This window comes from Lathyrus oleraceus, chromosome 2 (genome assembly GCF_024323335.1).
Source record: "Lathyrus oleraceus cultivar Zhongwan6 chromosome 2, CAAS_Psat_ZW6_1.0, whole genome shotgun sequence".
Lineage (NCBI taxonomy): Eukaryota > Viridiplantae > Streptophyta > Magnoliopsida > Fabales > Fabaceae > Lathyrus > Lathyrus oleraceus.
The window spans coordinates 387,721,206-387,728,040 of NC_066580.1; the positions used below are offsets into that span (position 1 = coordinate 387,721,206).

Consider the following 6,835-nt stretch of genomic DNA (forward strand, 5'->3'; position numbering starts at 1 on the left):
CACAGGCGTTGTGCCTGTGACGGGCGTCACAGAGGTTGTGACGAGCGTCACGCTATATGCACTTGTGTGACGAGCGTCACACATGGTGTGACGGACGTCACACCATTCCCTTATATTTAAGGCACAAGAAACGCTTCAGAGACGTTGAGAGGGAGTTGAGTCCTATTCCCACGCCCAACTATTCTGCACGTTGAAGACTTTTGACGCGGAAGGCAGTTGCAGGAGGTAGCATATAAATAGTAGCTTTTTGGAAAGCTCAGGGTTCCAGACTTCCACGCTTTTTCCAAATTTTACCGTTTTCGCATTTTTCTTCTTCCAGCAGCTTAGGCATATTTTTTTATAGTATTACTTTGAAGAATTTTTATATTGTTTTCCTTTTGCAATTCTATTTTCTTTTCTAGCTCTTAATTAATTTTTCGCACAATAGTTTCTACACCGGAAACTATTGTGTACCTTTTACCGGATCTAACCTTACGTTAGAATCTAGTTTTTTTTATTCCTTCGTTTTATTTTTCTGTCTGATTGAAGAACTCAAGAACAAATCCAACCGGTCTGTGGTGGAGTGTTCAAGACTGCCATTTAATTATTCAGGTTCTATATTTATTTGTTGAATTTATATATGCTTGTTTTTACTATTAATTTATACTGTTTGCCTGCAATGAGTCTGTTTATGCATGATATTTATTTAAGTCTGTTTAGCATGTCTGGCTAATTTATTTAGGTATCGGTATGTAAAGTAAGCGGAATGAAGGAATCAAAATTAAGTTGGTTTATCTAAAGTTTAAAATTAAAATCACTCTTTTTACGGTCTCAATTTACAGGTTTAATAACAAGGTTTTTGTACGAAAGTAAAAGACATAAAGAAGTTAAAAGCAATAGAGCGAGAGTTTGAGTTTTTGACTGGACAGTGTAAATTGGACATTAATTCTAGATCAGGGCGAGAGCAATTTTTAGAGTTAATTAAATTCTAACCTTTTTCAAAAAGTATTTTTAAAGATTGAATGTGAGGGCGAGAGTTAAGCATTTGAACTTAATTATATAACCTGAGTCAACAAAGCGAGAGTTTGAGATAAGGGTGTTTAAACGATTAGTGTTTTCTTAAAAAGAGTTTCTACGGATTCTATTGTTTTCAAAAAGTGGTTTTGACTTAACTATAAGTGACAGCTACGTTAATATAAAATCATAGTTTATTCAACAGAGCGAGAGTTTGAGATAAAACTTTTAACCAATAGCGTCAACTGAAAAGATTTACTTTAAAACCAAGAAACCAACGAAGATTTGATTCCCTAATTACGACGAATTACATACCGATATCCGCTTTATTGATATTTAATCTAGAATTTAGTTTAGTTTTAGCTTTTCCCCCAAACAATCAAAATATCATCTGCCTTAGCTTTACGAAGTAACCTTAGATAACGGTATATCGATTCATAAGTCCCTGTGGGATCGATATCTTTTAAAACTACGCGATAGAACTGTGCACTTGCAGTCTGTACCCCAATTCGACTCATAAAGTCGAGCGATCAAGTTTTTGGCGCCGTTGCCGGGGACTTTTATTTAGTCGATATCGTAACTCTCCTGTTACGCTGTAGAGACTAAGACTTTTCTTTTTCTTTTCTTTCTTTCGTTGATTTGTATGCCACGCACTCGCTCACAAGGCGAACCGTATTACTTACGAATCAACGATATCGAACTATATCTCCGAGTCTTACGACGAATTCGGGAATATCGTACTGCAAACAATCTCCCTCCTGTAGAACTTCCTGATTTCAAAAATATTTTCCCTTCGATACCCGAGATGGCAGAACCAGCTCGTGCTCTTAGAGATTACGCCGCTCCATCGCAAGATGAACCGCATTCAAGCATTGCTCCACCCGCAATCGAAGCAAATAACTTTGAACTCAAACCTTCACTGTTACAGGCAGTGCAACAGAACCAATTCTCTGGGAATCCTACCGAGGATCCTAACCTTCATTTATCCGTATTTGTCCAATACGCTGATACTGTTAAAGCTAATGGTGTCACTTCAGAGGCAATTCGACTTCGTCTTTTTCCTTTCTCACTAAGAGATAGCGCTAGAAGATGGCTTCAATCTCTTCCTTCCAACTCAGTCACCACATGGAACGAGTTGAAGAAAGTTTTTCTTGCTCGATATTTTCCGCCAAGCAAAACAGCTATGTTAAGAGCCCAAATAAATGGATTTAAACAGAAAGATAACGAGTCTCTTTTCGAAGCATGGGAAAGATACAAAGACATGATGAGACTTTGTCCACACCATGGTTTAGAAGACTGGTTAGTAATTCATACATTCTATAATGGTCTCCTGTACAACACAAGGTTAACAATAGATGCCGCCGCAGGTGGTGCGCTAATGAACAAACCTTATGCTGACGCCTACCAACTTATCGAAAGCATGGCTCAAAACCACTATCAGTGGGGAACCGAACGAACAATGGTGGAAAAACCTCAAACGAAAACTGGCATGTACGAGATAAGTAACCTTGATCATGTTAATGCAAAAGTGGATGCTCTGGTCCAGAAAATTGAAAGTTTAAATGTATCACCTCCAGCCACCGTAGTCGCCATAACTCAGAATTGCGAAGTCTGTGGAATCCAAGGTCACACTCTTGCAGATTGTCAACTCCTAACAGGAATCCAAGCGGAGCAAGTAAACTATGCTCAAGGAAGCCCCTATTCGCATACCTATAACTCAAATTGGAAGAATCATCCAAATTTTTCGTATAAGAGTAATAATGCTCTATACGCACCTGGACAATCTCCAAATCAAGCCCCAGCTATACCTCCGGGATATCAGAAGCCGACCCCATCTCCATCTAACAATAACGCCCCTAGGAAATCCAACTTGGAAATCATGATGGAAAACTTTATAGCTTCTCAACAGCAAACCAATAAAGATTTCTTAAACCAGAATGTACACACTGGTGAACAAATTAAACAACTAGCAAGCAAAGTAGATGCCCTGGCTACTCATAACAAAATGCTGGAAACGCAAATATCACAAGTAGATCAACAACAAGCGCCTACTGCTGCCCCAACTGGTACATTTCCTGGCCAACCCCAACCTAACCCAAGAAGCCACGCTCATGCAATTATACTGAGAAGTGGAACGGAAGTGGAAGGACCGTCTGACCCAAGGATAGAAAGCCAAAACTCTGAAAGGTCAACTGAAGAAAGTGAACCTAAGGAAAAGGCAGAGAGTAATAAGGAAGCCGTAGAAAAGAAGGAACCTTATGTACCTCCTCCACCTTATAAACCACCGATCCCTTACCCTCAAAGGCTTGTTAAAACCAAAGATGCGGGCCAATTTAAAAAATTTGTCGACCTACTAAAACAATTAAACGTCACTATTCCGTTTACAGAAGCTATTACGCAAATGCCCTCATATGCCAAGTTTTTAAAAGAAATACTTTCTAATAAAAGAAAACTTGAAGATAGCGAAACCGTCACACTTACTGCTGAATGTAGTGCTATAATACAAAATATGCCTCCTAAACTTAAAGACCCAGGTAGTTTTTCTATACCCTGTCACATAGGAAAATTTGTCATTGACAAAGCCTTATGCGATTTAGGAGCCGGTATTAGTGTTATGCCTTTATCCATATGCAAGAGACTTGAAATGGGAGAATTAAGACCAACTAAAATGTCTGTGCAACTAGCAGATCGTTCCGTAAAATATCCTGTAGGAATTCTTGAAAACATTCCAGTGCGCATAGGTCAATTCTACATTCCAACTGATTTTATAATTATGGATATTAGAGAAGATGAAGTTACACCCATTATACTGGGAAGACCGTTCTTAGCAACCGCCGGTGCAATCATAGACGTAAAGCGAGGACGACTCACTTTCGAAGTAGGAGAAGAGAAAATTGAGTTCATTCTTTCCCAATTTTTGAAAGCACCTGCAATAGAAGATACATGTTACTTCATGGATATCATCGATGAATGCATAAAAGAAACGGAGTTAGAAAAAGAAAAATCATCTGACTACCTTGTAGAAGACAAACTTAACCAATATTTAGCAATAACACCGGACCCTACGCAATGCCTTAAGAAACCAACCTTAGACCTGAAAACACTTCCCAAAAATCTGAGATATGAATTCCTAGACTTAGAGCTTGAACGACCAGTGATAGTTAATGCTGACCTAGGAAGACTCGAAACAGAAAAACTCCTGCATATCTTAAGAAAATATCCAACTGCACTAGGTTACAACATCACCGATCTTAAAGGAATAAGTCCTTCTATTTGTATGCATCGCATCATGTTAGAAGAAGACTGTAAAACTTCTAGGGAACACCAGAGAAGACTAAACCCGATCCTAAGTGAGGTAGTGAAGAAGGAAATAACCAAGTTATTAGAGGCAGGTATCATATATCCTATATCTGATAGCAAGTGGATTAGTCCTGTACACGTAGTACCAAAGAAAGGAGGTATAACAATCATTGAAAATGAAAAAGGAGAAACTATAACCAAACGAATCGAATCGGGATGGAGAATGTGCATTGACTATAGGAAACTAAACAAAGCAACCCGAAAAGACCATTTCCCCTTACCATTCATTGACCAGATGTTAGAACGATTAGCAAAACATTCACACTTCTGCTATCTAGACGGTTACTCAGGTTTCTTTCAAATACCAATTCACCCTGATGACCAAGAAAAGACAACGTTCACGTGCCCTTTTGGTACCTTCGCTTATAGACGAATTCCGTTTGGCTTGTGCAATGCTCCTGCAACTTTCCAAAGATGCATGATGGCAATATTCGCCGATTTCCTAGAAAACATCATGGAAGTATTTATGGATGACTTTTCTGTATGCGGACAAAACTTTGAAGAATGTCTTGAAAACCTAGAGAAAGTTCTAGAGCGATGTGTAAAAGTAAACCTAGTACTTAATTGGGAAAAATGCCACTTTATGGTACAAGAAGGAATTGTTTTAGGACACATCATCTCAAATAGAGGAATTGAAGTAGACAAGGCCAAAATAGAGGTAATCGAAAACCTTCAACCTCCGAAGACTGTGAGAGAAGTACGAAGCTTCTTAGGACATGCCGGTTTTTACTGACGATTCATTAAAGACTTCTCTAAAATAACTAAACCGTTGACCGGATTATTGATGAAAGATGCTGAATTCATATTCGACAATAAATGTTTAGAAGCATTTCAAACGCTTAAACAAGCACTGATCTCCGCACCCATAATGCAGACACCAGATTGGAATGAACCATTCGAAATAATGTGTGATGCCAGCGATTACGCTGTAGGTGCTGTTTTAGGACAACGAAAAGATAAAAAGCTTCATGTTATATATTACGCAAGTAGAACTCTAGATGAAGCACAAATGAATTACGCCACAACTGAGAAAGAACTTCTAGCAGTCGTGTTTGCGCTAGATAAATTTCGTTCTTACTTGGTCGGAGCCAAAATAATCATCTACACTGACCACGCCACTATCAAATACCTCTTAACTAAAAAAGATGCAAAACCTAGACTCCTAAGGTGGATCCTGTTACTACAAGAGTTCGATTTGGAAATCAAAGACAAGAAAGGAACTGAAAACGTAGTAGCAGATCACCTCTCTAGACTTGAGAACCTTGAACCGGAGAGAACAACAATTAACGATGATTGCTCGTACGATAAGCTTATAGCTACTTTAGAAAAAAACAACGCTGATAAACAGGTAGAAACTACCTTAGCAATATCTGTTACACCGTGGTACGCTGACCTCGTCAATTATTTAGCCGCCGGAATAGTTCCATCTACCTTATCCTACCAACAGAAGAAACGATTCTTCTACGATATAAAACATTATTACTGGGACGACCCCTTACTTTTTAAAAGAGGTCCCAATGGTATTTTCCGTCGGTGTATACCCGAAGAAGAGGTAGAAAGTATAATCCAACACTGCCACTCCGCTCCTTATGGCGGACACGCAAGTACATCCAAGACCTGCTCTAAAATCCTACAAGCCGGTTTTTATTGGCCAAGTATATGGAAGGATGTACATGCAACTATTAAGAAATGTGACAGATGTCAACGCACAGGAAACATATCGAGACGTGACGAGATGCCACAAAAGGGCGTTTTGGAAGTCGAGATTTTCGACGTGTGGGGAATAGACTTCATGGGACCTTTTCCATCCTCTTTCGGTAACAAATACACACTCGTGGCAGTTGACTACGTATCAAAATGGATTGAAGCTATAGCTTCCCCAACAAACGACACACGAGTAGTAACTAGACTCTTTAAGAATATAATATTTCCAAGGTTTGGTGTCCCAAGAATAGTTGTCAGTGATGGTGGATCGCATTTCATATCCAAAGTACTCGAAAAACTACTGCTTAAGTATGGCGTAAGACATAGAATAGCGACACCTTACCACCCTCAAACCAGTGGGCAAGTGGAAGTATCTAACAGAGAAATCAAACAGATACTAGAAAAAACAGTCGCCACCTCAAGGAAAGACTGGTCATTGAAATTACCAGAAGCTTTATGGGCATACCGAACTGCTTACAAAACACCCATAGGGACAACCCCATTTAAGCTAATTTATGGAAAATCCTGTCACCTCCCGGTAGAATTAGAACATAAAGCCTATTGGGCTATTAAAAATCTAAATTTAAACTATAAAGCCGCCGGTGAAAAGAGAATCCTTGATATAAGCAAATTAGAGGAACTCAGAAGAGACGCTTACGAAAATGCCAGAATTTACAAAGAAAGAACAAAACAATGGCATGACAAGCGCATATCAAGGAAAATCTTCAAACAAGGCGATACAGTCCTTTTATTTAACTCCAGATTAAAGTTATTTCCG

The 6,835-nt window shown here is 38.9% G+C and overlaps 1 non-coding gene across 1 annotated transcript; it reads right to left on the reverse strand.

Annotated features, from left to right (window-relative positions):
- Window positions 1-2,176: 2,176 nt before the first annotated feature.
- LOC127124012 (small nucleolar RNA R71) lies at window positions 2,177-2,283 on the reverse strand. Its single transcript, XR_007803657.1, has one exon. It is a non-coding gene; the product is annotated as a small nucleolar RNA R71 (small nucleolar RNA).
- Between the last annotated feature and the right edge of the window lie 4,552 nt (window positions 2,284-6,835).